This window comes from Acromyrmex echinatior, chromosome 1, assembly GCF_024713525.1.
Source record: "Acromyrmex echinatior isolate Ae372 chromosome 1, ASM2471352v2, whole genome shotgun sequence".
Lineage (NCBI taxonomy): Eukaryota > Metazoa > Arthropoda > Insecta > Hymenoptera > Formicidae > Acromyrmex > Acromyrmex echinatior.
Window position 1 is genome coordinate 15475356 of NC_141852.1, and position 27124 is coordinate 15502479.

Here is a 27124-nt window from a genome sequence, read left to right on the forward strand (position 1 = left end):
AGAAGACAAATACTTCCTATGTCTCGTGTTCTAAGAAAAATAACGTTGATAGTGACGTCAACACTCTGTTTAACCGGGCATAATTAATTAGCAATTATCGGCATGTCTAAAAGTGTAACTGCGCTTCGGAAAAAGGAAATTAAACATTTGCAGTTCCAGGCAATTTTATCGATACAATGAATTATTATTACTGAAACACAGAAGGTAGATAATGAGATTGGGTCGTGTATATGATAGCGCATGTACCGGATGGCGCAGCGGGAAAATCCGAGCGAGAGAAGAAGCAAGAAGATGTGAAACAGGATGACGAATCGAGATGAAGTTTCAAGACCTAGTTTCAAGATCGTAAAATTCCGCTAACTGAATCATTCTTTCTTCGCCAATATCATATATAGAAACACAAAAAGAGACACAAAAATTATAAATCACTAAGAAATAAATATGACAATGTAGTTGACAATAAAATGCATCGATATACGATACAAATATTATAACTAAAAATAATTATGCTTAATAATGACATTATAAATATACAATTTTAATCTTTATTTCATAAAAAAATAATTAAATTTTAATTTAATGCTAAGTTGCCCAAAATAATTATTTGATAATAATAAAGATAATAAAAATGTAACATGGAAAGAACAATTTTTTAAAAAGTATTTAAATATTTATAATAAACTAAATACAGGTCTGAAAATAATTTTGTTTGGATCATCAAAGTAATTATGTTAATGCTTAAAATGTTAATTAAAATGTTAATTAGAAAAAGTTTTAACATTTTAGCAATCAATTTAAGAGTTCTTATTTTGACGGTCTAAATAAAATTATTTTCTGATTTGTATCTTACTAAATTTTTAAACAACAGCAAAATCGTTCTTTCCGTAAAGAGAGCTTAAATTTCCAGTAAAATTTTGTCTGAAGAAAAGTTATGCAGTATTTTGTTTGAGGAAAAAATGAAGGCCAGTGAAAGTTTGTCAATGTAGCTCAAAAACAGTTTTATACCTATTATTCACGTTTCATTCTCATCTTTCGCCATAGTTGGGCCTTCGACCTCATGCTTCTATGACGTCATCAAAGGACATACTCTCCTACCTGTGCTCTGAGAAAAATGCGGCCGAAGCAGAGAAGATTCATCGTCCTTGGACAACGATAAAGTCTCGGGAGGGAAAATCCGGGACACGCGGCCGGTTCGTAAAATAACGAGATTTATTTTATGGACAGAGATGGATCGGCCGTAAAACGTCGCTTGGAACGACCTGTGACGTTTTTCCTGCTTCTTGTAACGCGGTAGCACAAAGCGGCACCCAACGTCCTCGGCGTTTTCCTCTTAAAGCAGCGCATCCGGCCTATGCAGTTTTTTAACCCATTACTCGTAGCTAATAGATTACTTGTAGCTAATACTTAACCAGCAACAAAAGCGTGATAAAAATTTAATATCATCAGTAATATCGAATAGAGCACGAACATTATCGTTTTTATGTAAACAAATATTAGTATAATTAAATGAAAATTAAACTGTTAATAAAATTATATAATTATAATTATTCTTTATATCGTACACTCTTTACTTATTTGTGATTGCTTCTTCATATTTATAAATCTGTAAATGTTCATTTTAAAAATGGAGCTGAATGGTAAAAGATAACTAAGCTAAAGGGATGAATCCCACGATGCTTGTTGAAGTTTAACACGTGACTCTATTTCGAGTTGATTCATAGCCAAGTATTTATTTTCGAGAATGGTTTTCTTAGCTATAAAGAAAAAATCGTTACGCCTGTCATTTTAGAATCGTAGCACAGGATGGAATTTTGTACAAACTCGAGAATTTACGATATCTTTCCTTAATAAATTTTTCAGCTAATCAGTCTTCCCTTTTTCACAAAAAAAATACACCAACATTTAACTCATATTTCTTGGACAGCTGCATATTTCACGACTAGCACTATGAAAATCTATCTTTAAGTCCTAGATAAACATCAAACAACCAAAGCACGTCGTTCGACCGGAGATTTATCCGCCATCCAAACAAACAACGGACATTAAAATGCGAGCGAATACTTGCAACGTCGCTGCCCGACGACAAAGTGTTATCGCTCGGCGACGACGACAGTAAGAAAATTGCTTTCTCCGCTATGTCGGATTTTCTGTCAGAATGGCGAGCACACATTCGACGAAAGTGATTCATAAAAACGGAGCTTTGACAATGTTAAATGCCGCAAGATGAATCACACAATTGGCGCGGACGCATTGTTTCGTTGGCGTCGCTATTTTGGGAACTTTTGCTTTTGTCGCGCAAATTAAGCGTCGAATCAAACAATAGCGGTGTGTTTACACGGCAGGATTTTTGGGCGGTAAATCGAGCGGTTTCTCGCTTGATACAAAAACCGCTAAAAAAAAAAACAAGCTTGAAAAATTCCAGGAAAATGTTTGAAAATTTTTGATCAAATGGGACAACTGTAAAATGCAGTAGGTTTCTTTTTTAATCTTTAAGTAAATGGTTTAAAGATACGCAAATTACTTGCGGATACTCCGGGAGCTCAGAACAGCTAAAAAATTTTTAATTTTATAGTTGTATTTCTTTAATTGTATATTGTGTTTAGTTATATCCTTATAAGATAGAAGAATGTAAAAATAATCGAGACTTCTGAGCAATAATAAACTATTTTTTTTCAAAACAAGGAAAATAGGTTTTAAAGGAAAATAGGTGATACATCTGGAATTCTGTAACCACTCTACACCTTACAAGATTAATCCTTAACACACAATGATTTTCCGATCCTTTTTACGACACAATGGGTCGTGCATATTTTCGACACGATTTTTAATTTTTGTCTTTTACAAGTACACAAAAACATACTGAAAAAATGTTTAGTTAAAAATGAATAAGTCGGAAGATTCTGATTTATCAATAAGAATTCCGGTTATCTCACTAGAATTTAATAGAGTAATCCAAAAAGTTTTAATTCATTCATTTGCAACTAGAATTCCAATTAATCCAGATATATTTTTCTTCATATTTTAACATTTTAGAAAGTAAAAGTAAAGAAAAAGAAAAGAACAGAGCATTATTTAGCCAGGTGCTCCTAGTATTTCAAAGAAAAGAAATGCACAAAACACGAATGATTCAATCATGCGAATGCTAATAATAAAAGTTAAGATTATTACCGATCACAGATAAATCGAGCGTGCGTTCTGTAATGTATAATAACACTCTCCAGAAGACGTTGTTCTGCAAAACACGCTTGTAAAATAGCGGATTATCGCAAAAACACTTGCGCAATATAAAGCGAGACGCAGCGAGGAGAGAGTGAGACCGTGATAATAATCACGAGCAACGTCGTCGTCGTTGCCGTCGTCCTAGACTTTTCACGCGTGTTAATCAATCGGTTTTCCAGCCGCGAGAAATATAAGAAGTTACCGGTTAGGTGCAAGGTACATCTCGTTGCACGTGTCGGCTATCAATCGATCGATCGGCATTTCATCTAACCAACGGTGGAATTGAAAGCGCAAATCGCGACGGACGACCCTGACTTTTCGAGCCGATCGATTATCTCGAGACAACGTTCAACACGTATTGGACGACGCTTCCTATACAACCGCTCATTATTCAGAGATGATATTTAATATCTGTAGATGACAGACTCATCTTAATCGTGAAGGTTAAATAGAAATGCAACACAATACGTTCATGCGATAAACGTCAGGGCAGTCAATGCTTAATTGGATTAATGTTTTCAAACAAATAAATGATTATCGCATCGAGCTAACGTAGAATTTCTTCAGTGACCTTACATTGTTCTGTGATTACTGAGAAATCAACTGTTATGCGGCTATCAGTCTCCTCCCCCCCCTCCTCGATAGCTAAATAAATAATCTAAACACTATTATAAGAGACAAAATTTAAAACAAAAACTTTCGCGAATATATTTAGTGTAATTCGATGATAAACAAATTATTACGAGATCTATCGCATAAATGTAACATTTCAAAATCTCTGAAAATCTCTAATTTCGTAAAGCAGCGTCTACGAGATTTTAAAAATGTGAAATTTAAATCTTAAGCCGTAAGAAATTAATCAATCACAGTCGGAATGAGGACAATAATTGACTATAATTCGTCATTTTCTTACTTAAGACTTAAACTTAAATTTTACGCTTTAAAATCTCATTGTATATTAGACATCGCTTAAGAGAATACATTCCACAATTTTTCGTCTCTCTCTCTCTCTCTCACACATCTTAAGTGTCAAATATTGTGATATAATCATCATTAACGCTCGTATTGCATAAATCAATATTTCTGAACAGCGAAAACTCATCAATGACTGTATTCAGCAAAGAAGCTGCTTTACAAATGTGAGATTTTTTAATATGATTGGTTCCTCACAGATCTAAATATATCTATTAATTAAATAATAAAGTATAAATCCAATAACAAAATAAGACTCTGAGCATCATAAAGTAAAAAGAGAGAAAGTACGAATTAACAGTACGTGAATTATTGTGTATATTCACCAATAATTAAACACAACAGTATAAATATATATTGCATATGTTGAAAAGTGTAAACTAATCATATTAAAGAATCTCACAACAGTTGTAAAACTAGTTTTTTTATCGAATACAGCCGATGTTCTTCGTGAATAATCACGAAACTCGTCATCAATGAATGCATTCAACTGAAAAAGTAGTTTCACAAATGTAAGATTTTTAATATGATTGTTTTCTTGCCTTTAGCTTCTTACAAATTTAAATGCCTTTAGCTTCTTACAAATTTAAATAATCCGGTTACAATTATAAATAATAAAATAAGGCTGAGAATCATGACGTAAAAAGTAAAAAACAGCAACATATGAGTTAACAATACATAAATTATTGTGTATATTCATCAATAATTACATGTTACAGTAAGTACATGAACTTGTTGTAAAATGATATAAAATTAATCACATTAAAGAATCTCATAATAGTTGCAGAATTGCTTTTTCTGTTGAGCTTAATCAATGACAGCAAAAAAACATCTTTGCAACTATTGTATGATTTTCAATATGGACTGGTTTATACATTCAGATCCAGTGACGAATTAACGAGCAAAAACGAATCGCATTAAAGAATCTCACAACAGTTACAGAACTTTTTTTTTTTACTAAATGCAGTCAATGTTTCTCGCGACCTTGAATAATCGCGCGTGACAGGCTACCTGACAAATTATTAAATTGTAGGTCGCTGGTGAACCAGCTTTTCCGAGTAACAAGGATTAAGCTGGAGCGACATTTCGCGGCGTGACGTTGGCCGATTACACGAACGTTTCGCAACGGAACCATCACGAGCTAACCGGCCACCAACTCGTAATTCTCGCAAAGGAAAGAGGACTCGACTCTCACCGTGCGTTCAGGAGGAACGAGCAGCAATGACGTCTGCTGTCGTCGTCCGAGTAACGTAGACCGAGAGCGATCTCGTCGGGTTATCACTATTATTGCCGGGATAATCACACGAGGTACTCGTCAACAACGGCGAAGGCACTCTCATTCTCTCGCCGGGTTGGCGCGTCGTGACGTAAGCGGCACGAGGGGGAGCGGCTAATCCAAGAAGCGCGCGCTCTCCTGCTCGTTGCACACCGGAAAAAATCGGAATGAAAATCCGAGAATTAAAAAAAAAACCTTCGGAAGGTAACACTCGTGGGACGATGAGAGAACTATTCCGCGAACACTGCGTCGCGCACTCGCGGCGATGACATATCCCGATAACGAGACAGATAGACGACGGGAAATCCAGCGACTGAAAGTGGCGGAGCGGAAAACACTATTCCGATGGATAGAGGGGGAAACTGATATCCGCACCAACACTGCGTGTCTCGCGCGAGACAACGCGATTATCTTTCTCTTTCTCTCTCTCTCTCTCTCTCTCTCTCTCTCTCTTCCACGCAATTATCTATAAACGGTCACACACACGCACGTAAAGGAGACAAAGATGCACACTCACGTGAATTGGAAATCGTACGGGTTATCGAGACAAGTGACGAGACCCGCGAACGAAACGTAGGAACGAGCGTTCCGCACCAGACGATGGTCGACGAGAAACTGGCACCTTCCGGTCGAGACGGGGCGAAGGGCGCAGGGGACGGGAGCGAGATAGACGCGCACGCCGAACGAGATATACACAGACACACGGTTGTACGTATATGTGGGTGCCCGTTGTGTATCGGTACGCGAGAGAAGCGAGCGCGTGTCGGGCGATCCGAGAGAGCGCGGCGTGGAGAGGGATGGAGACCGAACGAGGAAGAGCGAAGAGTGGGAAAGAGGAAAGGAAGCGGGACGCGGGAAGGAGGACGGAGGGGAAAATCCGCGACACTAGCGACCACCGTCACAGAGACGGCTGACTACTCCTCGCTCTTTCAACGAGAAAACGTGGGAGATAGAGAAAGACATGAGATGTAGAGAGAGAGAAAATCACTGAGAGCTGCACACGCCGCGAGAACACGAGGAGAGGAGAAAAAGGCGCGCGAGTCGGTATGCGTCCGGTGATTTTTGTGTGCGTGCACGTGGAAAAGAGAGAGAGAGAGAGAGAGAGAGGGAACGGTCGGCAAGAGATTGAACTGAGAGAAACCACGAGAAGGAAGGAGCGAGAGTTATATCGGATCGAGAGATACATACAGAGAGAAGGGAGCGAGACAGAGGAGTGGGAGGTTATCAAAATGGCCGCGCGCGCAACCTACTCCACGTCCTCCTCCTCTTTCTCCTCCTCCTGCTCCTGTTCCTCTTGCTCCTCCACCACCTCCGCCACCTCTATTCCTATGCCACTATTCCTCTACCTCGTCCGAGCGCGCTGCACCGCGCCACGCGGAAACCGCCAGGCGCAATGCCGTCCGATATAATGGTAGTGGACTATCGTGACAGTCTAGCAGGCCGCTGGTGGTAGTGGCTCGTGCTCGATGCGGTGTAATGTATATAAGTCAGTGAAACGGCGAGTTCAGAGAGCGGGAGAAGGAAACAGAAGCTGTCGCGCGCGCCGTCCTCGCCAAGTTGGATGAAGAAGAACCCTTACAATATTCAACGAGACACTCGGATTTTCCAGTCGAAAGTTATTGCAAAATGATAGAAAAATAACGGACAAATAATTTTAATGGCAAATAAGAATCATGAGAGACCTCTGTGATTAAATAATAATTTAATTAAATTTATCAAACCAAATTGTAATTCTTACAAAATAAGATTTCTTATATTGAAACAATTAATAAATTACATTAAATGGGCCTTTAGGAATCGGCGCTGTAATAATTGCGCGTTTATTTCGATTGATCTAAAACAATCCTCTATAAATAATATATTTGTCGAACGTTTCGACTAACTTCTAGCCTTCATCAGCGAATGTATTACATAAAATCCATAAAAATCTTCATCCTATTACACTCCGACATCAAAGTTCCTATAACCAGTTAATAAGCTGGATGATCAACGATATTTGACCTTAAATATAATAATTAAATATTAGAGTCGAAAAATAATTAAAAATTTACAGGAATTGCTGTGCATCATTTTCACAAAAGCTGATAAAGGAAATATTACGGTTGACCTGGAGATAAATACATGAATACTAAGAAGGAAATACTCCAAGACGATTCAACATATTCTGTAGTTAAAAAATTTTCAATCAGAATAATTACAAATGGCTTGAAGAATATTCTTACGAGATGGAAGGATTCGAAGTTTATCACTGATTCTACGTATCGTTCACTCAATACTAGCGATGGCTTACTGCCAAGAGTGTATGGAGTCCCAAAAGTACATAAAATTGGACACTATTAAGAGTTATTGTTTCATCTACAGATAGTACATTATTTAGTTTCTTCACGTTTCTACATAAAATAAAAAATTGAAAAATTGAAAAAAATATCCCTACTCCTGCAAGCAACGTTAAAAATAGCTTTGACATTGTGAACAAACTTAATAATAAAAAGTTAAATAAAGACATTATTTTAATATCATTAGATGTTGTTTCTCTATTCACGAACATTTCCATAGATTTAGCTTTGAGAAGTGTTGAAAGTAGATGGAACTTTATCTCTAAGAAATGTAACATACCAAAGAATTTCTCAAAGCAATAGATTTTGTTTTTAATTCAATATATTTCTCGTTTGATAACCAGATTTACAAACAGAAATTCGATACACTATACATCTATGAGTTCGCCATTATCTCTAATATTAGCTGACATTGTAATGCAGGACTTAGAGGAACAAGTGTTGAAGATCTTAATTTTGATATCCCTTTCTATTATAGATATGTTGACATAGTTATGGCTATTCCTTCATCTGAAGCCAACCTTGTACTACAAAAATTTCATTCTTACCATCCTAGAATACAAATTACATGTGAGATTGGCAATAAAACTATCAATTTTTTAGATACCACTATTATTATTGAAAACAATGTCATCAAGTTTGACATATACAACCATCTTTCTCTGGGAGATATCTTAATTATCAGTCTCAACACCCGATATCTCAAAAAACGACAAATATATTATTTATAGAGAATTGTTTTAGATCAATCAAAATAAACGTGCAATTATTGCAGCCGATTCTTAAAGGCCCATTTGTAATTTGAAAATTACAATTATTGAAAAGATACTACATAAACAAAATACAATAAAATGATTTCAAGTCAAGATGAAGAAACATCGATATTACTTACGATATTTAACGAGATATTTGGATTTTGCGAAAGTTATTGCGAAAAGATAGAAAAATAATAGACTTGAATATAATTGATAATTAAGAATCATAAGCGAGACATAATTAAATAACAATTAAACTAAGTTTTCAAATGAAATTATAATCGAAGAGACATTACATTTATGTACTAGAATACAACAAACTAAAATAATTTCAAGTCGAAGAAAAATCTTTATAAGAAGATTTTATATCTTCTTATAAGATATAAAATATTAAAAAATATTTAATTCGGATTTTGCCAAAAGTTATTATAAAATAATATAGAAAAATAATGTACTTTAAATGATTAAGAGAAATAATTACATAATTGAATTAAATTTTCAAATAAAATTGTAATCATTAAGAAAAGAGTTAAAAGATACATAATAAAAAATAGAAACAAGACGAAAAATAATTATAATAAATAATTTAATTAATAGAAATAAACGTTACATTCTTGGTTAGCAAAAATGAATGTAAATCGATTTCATCAATGATAAAAAAAGAGCTTCATTAATAATCAACTTACATATCCATGGCAAAGCCTATTTATGCCGGGGTGTAAATAATTAAAAGCAGATAGCTCACTGTTTTTAGCTGTGACGATTAATCGTCGTTTATGAGTAATAAGCGCGGCGGCAATTTGTTTTGGGATATTGCGCGAACGACAAGACACCTGCATTATGCGCGCGCGTTTCGCGTGCGCGATCCATAATTACGATAATTAACATGTCGCGCGTAATGTAACACGAAACACAGAAATAATTCAACAGCGTCGCAAAAAATCGGACGGCGCCAATTAATTCACTTCTCTCTGAGGAAAGGAACTCTAATTGCACGTGGCTGATTTCACTATGTATGAGCCTATGCATATGCGTACGTGTACGAGCGCGTATGTATGTACATATTTACGCGGCCGCAGAGTAAAAAAAAGCTTCCCAACGAGATCTTTTAATGTTCCGCGAGGACCTCTGTGAAGTTGACTTCACTTTTTCAAAATTAAAAAAAATTAGCAAAATTCAAGTTACCCTTTTCTCGACAAATTTTAGAATTTCTAATCTATTTTAAAAAGAGTTCCATCGATTAAAATACCATATAAAGTAATGGTGTCTTTCACCAATATAGATTAACTTTAATCTAGGTTTAAAATACTCTTTATTCCTTTTCTAATCCTTAGACATAAAAAAAGATAAAAGTAAATTAAGATTAAAGTTAATCTATACTGGTAGAAACATGCATAAAAGAGCCATTTTTATAATTTCATAAATTTAAAAAGCTATAAGTTTCTTATTCACGATTTTAGTGCTTCAATTGACCTCCATGAGTGATTGATCTCTTCAGACCTGTGTATATTGTAATGTAATTATATCAATTTTGAAAACATCGATTAAAATTATTTAATTCAATATCATCTGAGATCGAATATACATAGTAATGTATTTGTTGAAAAAGTAGTCAAAATTCTGAAAAAAAATTAATTGTTCAGTACAAATTAAAGTGAGTATGAATTAAACAAAATTTTTTTAACATGATTTCAGTAATCAGGTCTAAAAGAATTAAGACAGAACATGAGTGTTTCTCTCGCAAATGATTCGAATTAAAAATTATCAATTGCAATGCAATCCCCACCACGTCGCTCGATATGAAGTGCATAATATCGCATTAAACTCGCTTTGAAATTCGAGATGTATCCGTTGACTTCACCTATAGGATTAATTTTCGAACAAAGCGCTTTACAGCGAAAACAGTGCTCGGCGCGAAACGGCAATGGTGGCGGCGGCGTCTGTCGGTTTCGGCGGGCGGTTGACTGCGAAAACCGTCTTGCATATAATGCACCGGATCGATACACGTGCGGTCCCGCGCACAGCGAATGTGAAAATGTAACAATACACGGCAGGAATCGGACAATAGAAATACTTGAACAGAGTTCACTAATTTCTCATCCTAAAATTCCATAATTTTTTCCTGATTTCAGACAAAATTTTATATTTTCCCTGACTTTTTTTACTTTGAAACTTTATGTTTTCATCCTGATTTGGAAACCATCAAATATTTTGTCGAGAGATCAATTTAACATAGCAATATACGTTACTATTAAATGCAAGCAGTTGGCCATTAATTGTTTGCATTTAATTGTTAAGTAGGTATATTGCAAAATTGCATAAGTGTGATGTACGAATATTGAACTTCTTTACAATCAAGAATTGTAATTTTTCAAAATATTTTGCAAAATTCCCTGATTATTCGCTGATTTCCTTAATTCGCTAATATTAATATTTCTCTAATTTCCAGTTTTGTGACAAAATTCTGTTCAAGCTAATCGAAGATAAAAGAACCAAGCGAAGTAGAAATTTCAGGATATTTATTTGTTTTTAAATAGAGTATAAATAAATTAATTTGTCACGTCTGTTCTAAAATCGCCACGTTTATTTCGAACATCATAAATTGTCATGTAAATAGCAAACTTCAGCATTTTATAATCTATAATCGTTTTTCTTACATAAAGATTCTTTCTATTCGTATAGATAATTAATTAAATTATTGAAAACGCGATAACACAAGCATAATTTTATTCAATCTTTATCAACTCTTATTCTGTCCAAAATGTATTTATGCTTGAATCAAAATTTGAATATAAAATGAGAGTAAAAATATGGAATATAAAATAAGAGTAAAAATAGCAATCAAAGGTTTTTCCTCGGATAGGTTTTTTATTTTTGAATTCATAAGACTGGATTCGGACCAATTTGGATCATGTGAAACAAAAATGTTGGTCTTTTTGTGTCAACTTCTATTCGCAAATTTCTCATACGTCTAGCCAATCTATTATAAGTCGACATAAAGATTTTATCCGGTCTTTTAATACTACCTTCACGCGATTGTTCGTTTTTTCGTGCAACTAACAATAAAAACGTTCTTTTTATTGTATCATTTTTTTCTATTATTCACGTATTGTATATAATAGTTGCTTAGCCACACAATATATCGCCCATTTGCTATAACGACACAATTCAAAAAACGAAATTATCCATAAATTAAATATTTTGAATCGTTAAAATTTTTTAATAGATTAATTTCGAAATGTAATTTTAGGGTAATAATTAATTATACAAGAATAAAAGAATGTTTATCTTTTAAAGTATGTTTCTTTAAATTTTACATCTTTTAAAACATTTTTCTTTTAAAATATGTTTTTTCTTTTTTTTTCTTCACGTTTTCATTCTTTAATTTTTCTAGAAGTAATTTAAAAAAAAAAACAATTTTTGAGTTACGTCATTATTACAGCCAATAAATGATACGATCTTATCATGCAGCGATAATTACTGAATAATGAGAAGAGAAATCGAAAATTATATACTTTTTCATACGATACGTAACAGGCGAAGGAACAATGATAGCAGTTCCAGGCGATTCAAGTGGATTCAACCATTCGAAGTAACTCATCCTTGTTGATACTAGTGGGTGAGTTTCGAAGTCAAACGCCATCAAGCCGTCGTCTGTCAATCACTTCGCTAAATTGGCGAGCTGGGAAATTCCAATGGTTCCACCATACGATCTCTCATGCTGACAATCGCAACACCGAGTTTCGTCCAGTAACTGGCTGACGTCCTGACCTACACCGTGGCTTTCACTATTGTCCGTCGTTGGGGCGGAAGCGAAAGGAGAGAGAATTCGAGAGAAAGGGCCGATCGTAGGTCTGTTTTCTATAGCTAAATTAGTGTGCACTTTTGGAAGTAAAGTGAAATAGATATTTGATATTTGGCGAAAGCGAGAAAGAGAAGGTTTTGTAAGCCAATATAATAAAGAAAAAAGAAACCCATTGTTTGCTTTTCTTCAACAGTATTTGGTTGTCAAAATTTCGTTGTCATTAATCTTCTCGCAGGCATACTAAGTCTTTTTGATCCATAGACAAACTACTCCCAAATTCCTTGGCACAAATTTAAATTTTTATCAAATAAAAGTTTTAACATTTAAACTAAATAACTATTTGACAATGTAGCAGAAATATTGAAAAGTAATCTTGAATTTCTATAGATTTTTTGTAAGCCTAGAACAATAAACAAATTTAGACTGGACAAAAAAAACACCTATAAAACCCAAAGTGCCTATAAAAATATTTGCGCCTACGAAAAGTTAACAATTCTTTATTGTTAAGGATCTATAATTTATATTATTTATAAATAATGTAATTAAGTAATTAATGTTATTAATTTAAACCCTCTATCTAAAAAATACGTATTTTTTCGAACTAACTCGGAACGTGACTTTTAGATACGTTGTTCTTAAGAAAACAGAAACCAGGACAAAGAAAGGAGAAAAGAAAAGATTCAACAAGATCTGTTTGTCTTTTCTCTTCGACGGCTTCCGTTTACTTTTCCTTGACCGTCATCCATCGCTCCGTTATTATCTCGAGTAATCGATTATGCTCCTGGACCACCGCTATATCATCTTAACCTTCACATCAAAGTTCTATCTTTAAGTATAGGGGTTTCTTGAAATCAGGTAATTGAAAATTACACGCTATCCATTTCATTTTATTATGTTAAACTAGAAATTACATGCTCATGAATAAGAAATCCGAAATAAATGATTATTTCCATCGACTATATATGTGGAATATTCCATGTATCAATGTTTCTTCTCTCATCACAAATAACCAATTGTGATAATGTATAAGCAATTAATAAATAACATTTAATTATTTTGCAAATATTATTCATACATTATGTATATTAGACACAAAAGAGAATAAAATTATTATTATTAAATACAATTACTCGTATTTTCATTAACTTGTAAAATACCATGATAATTTAACTTTAAAGTCTTTTGAGGATCGCAAATTCAAAACATCCTTTGAATCGTTACTGGGGACATTTAAAATAATTTTCATAATTAAATTATTATGTATTTAAATTATATCAATTTATTATTTATTTTGGCGTGTTTATTGTAGTCTATGACTGCTTGTTCTTCATGTTCTTTGTCTCTACACTGTTAACAATGTAGGAAATATAGAATGGGAAAAGTCTGGATAAAAGAAAAAGGGAATAAACCGTATTCGTCTCTTGAGTAGCTTCCTGATTTATCGCACTTGTTATCTATTAAGGAGACGATAACGCTTCAAGTTATGGTCTGTCTGTCGCCAAGAATGAAACAAAATAGAGCTTCTCTTTTCTTTACGTAGATAAACGCGCAACAATGTTACGAGATAACGGTCTTTATCAGGTCGTACGGCTCTGATCACAAGCGAACAAGTTGTATAACGTTAAAATTGATCGTGTCACCTTCCACGACACGAAAATTATACGTGCTATAAATTCTTTCTCGGAACCAGGAAACATTTCCCTCATAAAATTATTTGTTAGAAAATAATATGCAATCATTTAGATTGAGTTAATCATAAAATTATATATTTCGTCTGTAAATAATAATAATCTGCCTTAAAAGATAATAATTTTGTATACTCTGATAAATCAGTCTCTCTTTTTTTCTTAGTAATAATTTAGTTATATAAATTATATGTAAAATTTCAATTAAAATAAAACATATAGTTACTAACAAGTCATTAATTGATAATAATAATAATCGTCGTTAATTGAAAGGCTATAATTATTAGAAGCAGCGACAGAATGGCAAAAAGGCAGCCTATAAAAATATTGAGTCGCGCAAAAATTTTTGAAGCTATTTCACGAAATCGAAACAATTTCACGGAATTAAATAACGATTACGGGGAAATGCAAATATGCATTCGTGCAAGAAGAGAAAGAGAGAAAATCATGGAAATCGTATCTGCCTGAATTAATCAGCGACCACAGCGATCTATTCGTCATCTTGTCGAGATAATTATTAAATCGTGGAGTATTTAAACATTTTTAAAGGACAATTATTTCTGATGTTATTCAGTCGCCAAGAGTGAGACATTAAATATTTAAAATAGATAAATGTAGCATAAGTAGCAAAAAAAAAACTTTACTGACACTTAATTTTTTTTAGGATATTAAAGGTCCACCGAATATTCAAGCTTATTGCAACAAGTTCTCAAAATTCTTTCTCGTTACTTATATTAGCACACTTAAATCTCTCTCTCTCTCTCTCTCTCTCTCTCTCTCTCTCTCTCTCTCAACTTATTAAAAATATATTTTAAGTAGAATGTCATACGAAAGTGTATAATTCTTATGTTTACGATTTAGGAAGAGTCCTATTAAAAATTTGTTTCAAAATAGAACTGCTGCATTTATGAAATGGTTATATTAATCATTTAATATTAATTCAATTGAATTTATATAGTTGTATGAAAAAATCATGGATAAACAATTCTCCATTCCAAACGTGACTAGTTTTCGAAAAAATCAGTACGAAATCATGATGTTGTAATTCTTTCCTATTTGTAAAATAGTAGCTGCGGCTGTAATTAGTCGGACGAATAAATATCAGAAGCTTTTAATAGGATTGCAGTACCTTTGGAAACACAATACTACGTGCTACCAATAAAAATACGTGAAATAAATATGTGAAACAGCCGCGACTTTATGGAAATTCGAATCGTAGCGCGAAACACGAGAGATAATTTACGCCGTGTCCTCGGTATCTGTGGAAATGCGCGAGGCTATGAAATAAATTCAACGCCACGAATAAAGGAGCCAACTAAAACGAGCTTCTCCTTGCCGCAATTACGGCCTGGAATAAACCCGTTTTTGATCATGGAAAAAAATTCTAGCCGCAATGAATTTCGTGAGTTTCGAAAACGCGCTGAATATTTTCATCAAACATTACTCGTCAGCTTTCAATGTCGAGTTTCTGTGTAATTGAGTATCCATGTCAAAATTTTTTGTTTTTTTTAATTAATCATTTTACGTTAAGTTAATATATTAACCTGTTTTATTCAATTACATATAAAAATTTAAATAATTTTCGTTAGTTTCAATTTATATGATCCCGAACTAGAAAAAACGCAATTAATACCAATATAAAAATCATCAGAAAAATATTCAACATAACAAGATATAATTCAACGAAGAGAGAGAGAGAGAGAGATTTGACTTCCCATTTTAAATTGCACTTGTAAGTTTTAAATGATCCTCCTTCCCCTATTCGGAAAGGAAAATACATTTCGAATAAGAAGTTTGTAAAAATTTCACTTAATTCCTTTCATAATGTGTATAAGTTTATTCAAACACGCTCTATACTTTTAGTACCTAATAATTCGTTAACTAATAATTCAACATTCGGTCTGCATTTCTCAGTTGTTTTCCAAGCAAGATGACAGACTTTTACAAATAAACGAAAATAAATATCCAATTCGTAAGAGACAAGCGTTACCCTTACAGGGTTCATCTTCATTATCGCGAGAAGAAACGTTCGATTTTCATGTAAATGACGCGCGCGATCTCTTTCTACCGCCGATGAGACTCGAGGTAATAATAGAGTCGCCGAAACCTAGATCTTAGTCAGCGAATTATTTTTATCTGCGCACTGCGTGAGAGCGGGACGAATTTCATTTTCCACTTCGCTTGAACGTTGCGGTTTCTACAGCGATTTATATCTCCCTGCCTTTGGCCTTGGATATAACTAGCCAGCTGATTTAAGAAAATACACGGCAAATATACTCGAGATCATACGATCAAACATTTTGATACGGCAACACAACTGATAACGACAATATTTGATAATAACAATATTTGTATAAATCCCGATTGCGAACGATTAAGCAAAGAAAAATATTCAGAGATAATGATTCAATTCGAAAATTATGTAATTTACCAAATCGATTTATATGAAATACATAACCTGATTAAACAATTATTTATATACACACGGCCACACACAATACAAAAAAATGTTAATTTTAACTTAAGGACGTAGGTATAATAGACTTTTTCCGAGACATATAAAAATGTTAAAATTAACATTTTTTCAGGAGCGCTCTTTTGTTTCATATTGTTAGAATTACACTGTTAAATATCGAAAGAGCAATAATAATCCCTTGAATCAATCCCTTGAAATAAATAACATTTTGTTATTTTCAACTTCTATGTATATAAATTAATCTTGGTTAGTTTTAAAAATAAACAACGTCCATGTTAACGCACGTACTTAGTAAATAATAAACTAAAGACTTTGAGTCAATTTTGATACATTTTCTTGAGTTAAATTGTTCAAAAAAATGTATTAAATTTGATTCAAATTTAATTTACTATTTACCAAGTGCTACGTGCATTTACTTAGTACATACGTTAATGAATGTTGTTTTAGTTAAATCAACAACTTATTGAATAAAAACGCCTATAGAAATGATTAAAAATAATTTAAATTGAGTATAATAACATTATTTAACAGTATAAAATAATCTTTTTTATCAAATATCTTTATTTTTATTATTAAGCATAACACATTAGTAATATAATTAACTTTCACACATGCGCGCGCCTAACGGTAATATATTCTGAATTACATATAACTTTTATAATTTATGATCATTAAGTCAAGGTTCAAGATTAAATTAAGATAAAAAAAAAATTATAAATCACACGAGAAAATTATAATTTACACAAGAAAAAGAAAATTATATGAAATCAACAGACATTGTAAAAACTCGCATGAAAAATCGCGAGCGATCGGCGTGACAGCATAATGATGCATTATGACATCCGTGAGTAGAAAGAGTTCGCGTCGAGTTTGCCTATAATTGCGACAAGATTTTCCGATCAGGTCACATAAGCTAGCGGTGTCCACTTTTGTTGCTCTAAGATGCAGTTAGCGTCGATAAGAAGCTACAGACGTGTGGTTGTGTTCCATTGCCCCAGATAAGACCAACTACCCCACCCATCGTACACGCGGGTACGTTCCTTCCCCTTCTCAACTCGTGACACCCCGCAATACCTTATTTCACGAGAAGAGCGGAATGGCCTCTTATGTTAGCGAGAGCTTAGGCGAGGACGCCACCGGCAATGCGTATATAAAATTTCTCGTTCCTGTCGACGCTAAAACCTCGCGAAATATCGCCGATACTTCTTGGGGCACTGTATAATAGGTCGACGGAAGCAAGTTTTATGGGCCGCTACGGAATTGGATGAGTTGAGATTTTACGCTGGTTTATCGCGATGAATCCTGAGGAAAGTTTTCTACGTCGAGTTCAACCGGCAAGTCTTGAGAAACTAACGATATTCTCCGTAATTATCGCGAAATTACTATGATCCCGCGCTTGAAGTAGCGCGTTCAGATTTCGATGGGAGACGAAGAACTTGTTTTTAAAACGGGAAATAGTCACAAATGCTTGAACATTACTCTCTGAGTTAGATTTATCGTTGAGTGGACCGATACAGATCTTTCGATAGCAAAAACAGGGGAACATTAAATTTAAATATCCATCAATTATAATTTCTAAAACAAAATTTTAAAATCTGTATAATTTTCATAATGACTATCATAAATGATTTAAATCCGAGACTTAGGATAAATAAAATAGATGCATCTTAAAGAAAAATTTTTAGATAATCTATTACATTATAAAAATGAAATCATTAGGAAAAAGAACCAGATTTCAGAAATTAATAAAGATATTACAATAAAAAAATCATTTAACTGCCTGCAACTAAGTTATTTCAAGGCAACAATATTTATGTTTTGATTGTGTAAATTTTGGTAAATAAATTTAAATTACAAAATAAAATACAATTCAACTTCTATGATAGTAAAAACTCAAAGCTTTGACAATATCAGAATTTTTCACAATATTAGTACAATATATAATCCAAAACAATAAAAAAATCTACTTTGTTTTTCAAAGATACTTATTTATTTAACAAAAGAACAAAAATTTATATCGCCGGCAGAGTTGAAAATCTAAATTATAATGTAATGTTCGTAATATTAGAAAGTACAATGAATTGTTTTTTCTAATTAAATTTACTTTAGATTGCAGAGATATTTTCATGTGCCAAAAAGGCACGTTTTAACGCAATTAGTTTCATAAGATGGATTAAAAGGAACAGTGTCGTAACGCACAAAATGCACCAAAGTCGAAAATGACTTTCTCCTCCATTAACCGGAACGGTTTGGCGAACGGATGTGCAATAAATTTCGTTTCGGCGCATCTGTGGACACTTATACTGTTTTCGATAAAGCAAAAACAATCGAACTTCGCTGTTAGAAACGAGTGATTTAATTGACGTCGACTTGTTCGATCCGTCACTCCGTTATGAGTTATTGCCGCGGATTTGGGCTGCACTGTCAGTCAAAAATCATCACACTAATTATATACATATATCTTAGATACGAATTTAGCTTGTGTCAAATACGTCTTATAAGTTCTACGAAAATTGCGAGAAAGACGTATATTGTCGTTTAACGATTTTACTTCTTCAACAGAATTTTTAAAATATAAAGATCAGTATAATTAAACTAAAATATAAATATCTTTCATTTTAACTAAAATATAAATATTTTTTCGTCAAAAGATATTTACACAAAAATAAGTCACATTTAAAGTAAAATATAAATATCGTTCTATCATTAAAAAAAAAATAGAAAAAACTGGAAAACAAATAACGTTATTAAAATAATAAGAATTCTAGATTAAGTATTTTTAAATAATAAAAAATATCCAGCAATTTCACTTTCAATTAATATAATTCACTTCATTCTTTAAATAATTTCCTAAATAACCATCAGTCATTATTTAAAAAAATTCTAAATATGTAGTAATAAGAATAGTTGCGTGATATGTTATATTAGCATATTTATTGCACGATAAAAAAAAAGGAGCGACGGATTTAATACATATTCTTTATTAAGATATTACTTCACATCGCGGAAAGCAAATGCCGGTGCATTTACGTGCATTTTCGCAACGTACGCAACACGTGTTGTTTTCTCGTCGCGCACAAGAAGTCGATAATAATTTGCAAATATATAGTCGACAAATTTGCTCGCGGCGATGGCAAACTCGAACAAGTTGGAAGGCGCGACGTCGCGCGGTCTCTTATTTTATAAATTACAACGAGGGTTACACCGCGCTGTCGTTGAATATACACGAGACACAACCAACCCCATCTTGTTTATGCTCCGGGGACAGAACCTTTTCACGCCAACGCCTGGTTTAGCTCGTTTCGCAGAAGGAGTTAATTACGCACAAAACCTGAGACGGGATATAAAAATAATTATATCTGTGCACATTGCTGCAGTCACATTCAATGCAAATTATTCGATTTAATTTAATTTACGGATTATTTCCTTTGCGTATTACTGTTGTGACCCATTTTTTTAAATTGCAATGAGATAATAAGATATAAATATGTTAATCCGCAAGAAAAATATTTTTAATCAAAATAGCCACCTCGGGAAAATATAATATATTTTATGTGCGTATACTTTGATAAATAAATATCTGTACAACCGACTACAACCAAATACAGAAAAAGCTTTCTTCCAACACACAATCTTTTAGAGCTTATTTCTCTATCATTTTAAACTCATATTTCAAAAAATTAAGATTATTTTCTAAATTATAGAAAATTCATGAGAGGCTCATAATTACGATGTCATAAAAAAAAAACTTTAAATTAGAAATAACTTCCCCCTCGATTATAATCCTTCAGAATAATCGCTCTCTTACTTTAGCTCGTGCATATGTTTTTCTTGTCGATGCGTGATAAGAGATTACAGTAAATATAAAGAATGAATTATATACTCGCGGTATTATCGTTGTAATACGCGAGGTGCATCATAAAGGGAGAGGCGCGCGTGTTATGACGGAGCGGCGTATCCGTATACCTGTACATACACCATGTCTCGTTTTGCCCGTAGCCGAGTCGAGAATTACTGCGTGTTCCCGCACGTAAAACGCAACACACGCTACTTCTTTTTCACACCAGCGAGGAACAAGGAAAGAGCGAGAACGAGAGAGGGGAGGGAAGAAGAGAGCAAAGAGATCCGCCGTAATGCAAACGGGGTGGTGTTTTTCCACCCCCGAGCACCACTGACGCTTGCGCGGGCTATTTACGGGTTATCGCGTTATCGGCGCAACATACGTACGTTAACGACACTATATATTTATAATGGCGTTGGTTGTTTTATCGGCCACAGTATCGCCCAGCGGATTGCGAGCGAGTTCGCACCGCCCTGCCCAGCACTGAGAGAAATAACTTTATTATATAAGAACAAATCAAGGGACAACGAATGGTAGGAAATTTGGTAAGAAAATGATCGATCAATTACTATTGCAAATCATTTTTCATTATTCGTCAATGTATCAAATAATCAAAATCAAATAATCAGTATCGTTAGTAAATAAAGTCTATCTGATATAGCAAACTAGCAGCAATCACAACAAATCAATTTGTTGTCACATATTTACAAATAATTGTTAAAAGCATGGCATTGACTTGTTAAATTAACGAAATCCTTTCTCTCAGTGAGCACAAGCGGAGAAACGAGCTCGCGGTCATTTTTAGGCTGAGGCTAATATTCATAATCAGTTCTAATTTTGAGATAGTCTTAAGTAAATATCTTAAGATGCTAATACGGCTTAAGATAGTTTTGAATATAAAAACCGACTACACAAAGAGACAAATTTTTCTTCGATTATTTATTAATTATAAAACAAAAAGAAATAATTACAGATTCTCAATATTTAAAATAAAATTAGTATTTTATATTATTTATATTATTTTAATATTTAATCAATACATTCTTCTTGTATCTTACATCAAATATTTGAATGTCTTGATTTATTTAAACCATCCTGAACGAATGAACAACTGAAATAAAATCATTATTTCAGTTGTTCAAATATTTAATGTAAGATACAAGAAGAATGTATTGATTATAAAATATTATAAAATATTATATGGTAATAATAACTGCGATGTTGCTTTCAGTAGCCTTTTTTTATTACTAATTTTATTTTAAATATTGAGAATCTGTAATTATTTCTTTATATTTATTTCAATTTAGTGAATTCTAAATTTCAAGATTGAGAATATCCATCTTAATCTATTATATTCACTGATATAAGTTAAAATTCAGAAGAATATACTGATTAGGCATAAGTTAAACATTACATTATTATACGCTAACAATAACTGCGGTGTTGCTCTTAGTGGCCTTTCTTTATTACTAATTTTATCACTTATGACAAAATTTGATTGTGATGAAATATATTCCGTGTAATTCCGTGTATATCTCACTAATCGTCAAAAAATAAAATAGATACTCATTCGTTAGGAATAAAATTTTATTTCACCGCATTTAAATAAAGATTTATTTCAATAATATATTTCTTACAAATAAATTTTTAAATATCTTTTACTCAGTGTATGAATATCGGCCTAAATGTATTTGCTACATTCACACGTGTTGCACGTTGCATCACGTACTCTCTTCACGCGAATCGAGCGATCTTCGAGGCGATTAATTAAAATCGAGCCTCTTCAACCGCATTTTTTGCGTGATCGCAGCGTCGCCGTCGAAGCGATGAGTGATGAGCTACGTAAACTAGCATCAAGGATAACTATCCGAAGAATAACACAAGCTACGTTATTATAATACATTGTCGTAGCAAACGTACCCGTGTTTCTTGGTATCTTTAATTATTAAATAATATTGTTCGTTGAGACAATGGAAACGCTAAATTACCAGAATTGATCGAGGAACCGGAAAAAGAGCGACAGAATCGTGTAAATTTATTCATCATTGAAATAAAGAGTATTTTTAATGATTGAAGTGAAAGGAATAAGAGATAGGATATAAATTTGTATCGCAAAAATGTTATAGCTTCTCAGAAAAAAGTTATATCTTCTCTTAACGGTCTGAATAAATGACATCATAGAATATACGTAGGATCGTGCGCGTAATATCTAGAAAATCGATATTATCTAATCGTGTATTAATGAATAGATTACACTGGAAAACATACTCTAAATGTTAATAAATATTTGTTTGAATGATTCTAAGTAAAAATTTACTAAATCTAAAACATAAATTTATTTAATACAAAAACCATTAATTTAATTTAGCTATCATTTCAGCTTCATTCACAGTATTTAAACGAGACTGATGTAATTGGTATGTTTGCGGATGTGTGTGTGTGTGTGTGTGTGTGTGTGTGTGTGTGTGTGTGTGTGTGTGTGTGATTTCAGCTATTGGTTTACCTCTTATTGTTGTCTTATTCTGGTTTTGTTACTGGTAGGCTTTGTAACAGCAATTTTGTTGCCGCCTAACCATTTGCAAACTTCTATTGTCTAGTGTATTTATGTTTATGTTAACTATAGTCTATTGTATTATATTTTATGTCTATTACTCTGTTCTAACATGTATTCTTTTTCATATAGCTTTGCAATAAACTAAATTAAATTAAATTAAATTAAGTTAAATTAAATTTTTTAAGTAAATATTTGATTACTATAACTGTTAACTTAGAATTACTATAAATGTTTACTTAGTAGGTAATATTTAAAAAAGTATAAAATATTAAGATTTAGTAAATTTTTCTCGTGTAAAAAATAGACTGCAATAACATGGCCGTAGAAATAAATCAACATCAACGTCGAGAAGGATATTTCTTATTACGTCGACGAGCCCCTTGCGTAACATCGCTTCGAATATATCGAATACTCAGTCATCCTTGGTTATACGGCTATTGATAATTAATTATTTATTAATTCACCTGGCAAAGGCTCCTGTATAATACAAGACACGTGCGTGCACCCATAATGCGATACATCTTAAGCGAAAAATAATTATCATTTTAATCTTGTCTTGTGGCTTAACAATCTGTCAGGTTGAAATTTAATAAAAAGTCTCAGTGTTTGATTTCCATTTTGCCTGACATTTATTTAAATATACAAATGACGTATAAGCAACACCATGTGAAACGCTCGTGTTTTGTGTATACAAAGTACACACAGCGCTGGAAAGTTGATTAAAACCCGTTTGTTTCTAAACTGTTGTCGCGATCAACGAACTACCTGAAAGCACCAACGAATACGTTTTCCGAAACGTTAAAGAGAATCTCTTTCTCGATAACAAGTGTCCCAGTTTGGAGATTAGTGAGGCGGAAGGAGGGAAGAACGGGCGTGCAATAGGTTACCGAGAGTACTCGGAGGGGTGAACCATCAAGACCCAACTGGAAATCGATTAACCTGAATGACGATTGTCGAAATGCTTGTAACATTCCTCGGCATATTTGCAAGTATCATAGTAACTGTAAATAAAGATTCTTGAAATATGAAAGAGAGATATTTCATATTAAGTTAATTTAAATCCAATACGTGTAGAGTCGAAGTATACATAATTTTTATTACTGCTCGAACGAATGAGTTAATTTTTAACGAATTCAGTTGAACGCACTACTGCATACTGATGCATATTAAAGCCATTGTACATTGATCTAATCTGAATATAAAAGTAAAATGTAAATATCTTGAATGATAAAATGTCCAATATCAAACAGCACGATAAAGTGTATTGAAGATTTCGCGGTTTATATGTATATTCAAATACACATCTTTACATCGATTTGTATTACGATAGATTTAATATGCATCAGTGCGTCTGAATTTCCTATACATATAAAAAAAGTTACGCTCTAAGCTCTTATTATCAATTAAAAAATAATTTTATAAATTTAAAATATTTATAAGTATCATTTCTAAAAAATATAACACTATAAATTATAACATTTACAAAAAAATTATCTTCAATATTAAAAAAATTTTAATGAGAATTGTATTTTTAATATTAATTAAATAATTAATTGAACAATCATTTTATACTCATAAACGAAGAAATTAGAATTAGAAATTAAATTTAAAAAATTTTGTATCTTATAATATAAAAATTCCGTTAATACAATAAATTTGCACAAACCGCGAAATATTTTCTTTCATGTGGAACAGAGTTATAAAATTCAAAATTTATAAAAAAAATCTTTAATGAAACTAAAAAACAGGAAAAACTGTGTGGAAATTACGTCGCGACCTCTGATCTTAATAAATTTATTCTTAAATGCGAAATGTAAATACTTCTATGCGATAATCGTTGTATTTTTTATTTCACTGTATAATATCGAAAGTGCACCGTAAAAGTATTGCGGTAACTGAGCTTTTTTTCCTGTTTAAGATCGATTGAAGGGGACTTAAATAGCCGTAATAAGCCTCCTAAGATCAAACTGTTGCGCCTCTCATAAACGTCGCGATGCTCTCGCCTATTTCTCCACCTATTTTCTTTTTTATTTCCTCGGACCCTTCGATTCGCTGCTACAATAACTGTATCACTCGAGACATAATAATACAGAATAGTCAAATGAAACGAGATCGCTTGCACGATTCGCCGATGGACATCATCTGCATATCGGAAGAAAATGGAAGAAAAATCGGAAACTCGCATGAAAAAGCAGAGGCAATAATATTATCGCTGGAATATCAAACGAAAATAGATAATTTCCCTTTCTTTATGCTCGAATTGTCGGATGTTATTCGATAAGTGTTGAGATTCCTCATAAAGATAATTGACCTTAGCTTAGTGGTCTTTATTCGCACTTAATTCGGCCTTGAGATCATCCGTGTGGAATCCTCAAGATAATTCTAAGGAGCACGCAATTTCTGTGAAGAAGACATAAGCGTGGTCAATATGTCACAACTACTTACAATTAGTAAAATTATTATTGAATCTTCTACCAACAAAACATTTTACAAATAAGACAAGGAAACGCAAGCGAGTATTATATTTCAATATAGATAAAAATAAGCAAGTCTTAATCATTACATATATAATAAATAAAATCTGTAAATAAAGAACAAAAAGTTTTACAAGAAAAAAATCCGTACGGAAGTACAGCTATGCTTTACTGAAAAAATTCGTGTAATTATATTGATGTAGTCACGCAATGTGTGATAGTGGAAGAATCTTATCTTATCTAATTATTTCCCAGAAAATATCCACATAAGAGATGAATCTTCGAAATCTATGCTTTACGAAAATTCATTTTTTTCTCTTATAATATTCTCGCCAGTAAGTCAATTAATGTAAGATAATTCATCAATAGTTCAATAAAAGGTATCTGTTAACAAAAATGTATTTATAAAAGCAACATAAAATTGAACTTTAAATTCATGATAACATTTCTACGAAGATGAATTAAAATTTTATTCATTGTTAAAATTTTTATTCATTGCTATTAGTGTGTAAAATGTATCAGCCACTAACATCTCTCGCTTATGTTTAGAAAAAAGAAAATATTACGATAGAATAATATATATTTCTTTCGAGCAATTTCAAATTAAATTGTCTATTTCTCACTTAATCCTGAAAAAAGAATAATTAACTATGTTTGAATACGGACATCAATTCAAACAACTAAATATAATATAGAGAAATAAAAAAAGATCTTTTCTTTGAAAGATTCTCAAAAGCCTAATCCTCAAAAGCCTAATCCTTTTTCGACAATAATACACTTGTAAAAACTAATTTTTTTCTTTAGTATTAATACTACTACATATATATTATATGTATGTATAGTATGTATGTATGTGTATACACAAACGCGCGCGTGCGCACACACATTTATTTTTTATTTTAATATAAATATTCTTTGTATAACGCGTGCGTTTTCTGCAGAAAACATCAAATTCTATTGTACAGCTGTTTTTATTGTTAGCAGATAATAAATTCCATAAATTAGGAATTTGTCATTCTTTATTTCTAAAAAAACAAATTTAGACAAAGGCATTAAATCCTATTTTGTGCCATCCTATTTTATTTGTGTTTTTAGTTTCAATGCTTTCTAAATTCTTGTCATTTTTCATTTCAAAGAAATAAAGGCAGATAGAACACTTCATTGAGAAAAATGATTGAATAGACAAACCAAAAAGAAAAATGATTGGTTGAAAATGAACAAGTCAAAAAGAAAAATGATTGATTAAAAATCAAAAGATTCTGATTAAACCTATCATCCATTTTATCCAAATAGATCTGAAAATAATCTTGACGGATTTGATTAAAATTATTATGTGGGATGTTTAAACTGATTGCCAAAATGTCAAACTTTACAGCATTGCTTATCATGCTTGAAATTCCTATAAAATTATTTTGATGGTTCAACAAGATTATTTTCAGATCTATACTTAGCTAAATTTTTATGTAATTAATTCTTGAAACGCCACGAGAATAACATTGTAGTATGGTATATCTATCCAATTCGATTGCTTAAACATTTCTTTACAACATGTTTATTTTTTAAGCAATCGAATTTGATGGATATGTCAGACATTAAAGAACATAACAGTATAAAATAAATGTAGCTGCCAAAAGTTTCCACTCAACATATAATTTTATAATAATTTTTGCTAATCTCTTTTTAGCTTAAATTAAGTTAATAAAATTCTTGTTCAAATTAAAACACGATATT

General features: G+C 32.5%; 1 protein-coding gene across 5 annotated transcripts in view; it reads right to left on the reverse strand.

The window, feature by feature from the left end:
• The window catches only part of lilli (AF4/FMR2 family member lilliputian), a 301708-nt gene that overhangs the window by 175361 nt on the left and 99223 nt on the right, over positions 1-27124 (reverse strand). Inside the window, exon 1 of one of the 5 annotated variants that reach the window (XM_087402827.1) lies at positions 5985-9117. The exons of 3 other annotated variants lie outside the window; for them this stretch is intronic. The gene's annotated coding sequence lies outside the window, so the exon portion shown is untranslated. Of the gene's footprint in view, positions 1-5386; positions 9118-27124 lie in introns of those variants that run through there. One more of the 5 variants, XM_087402824.1, reaches the window with a different exon arrangement.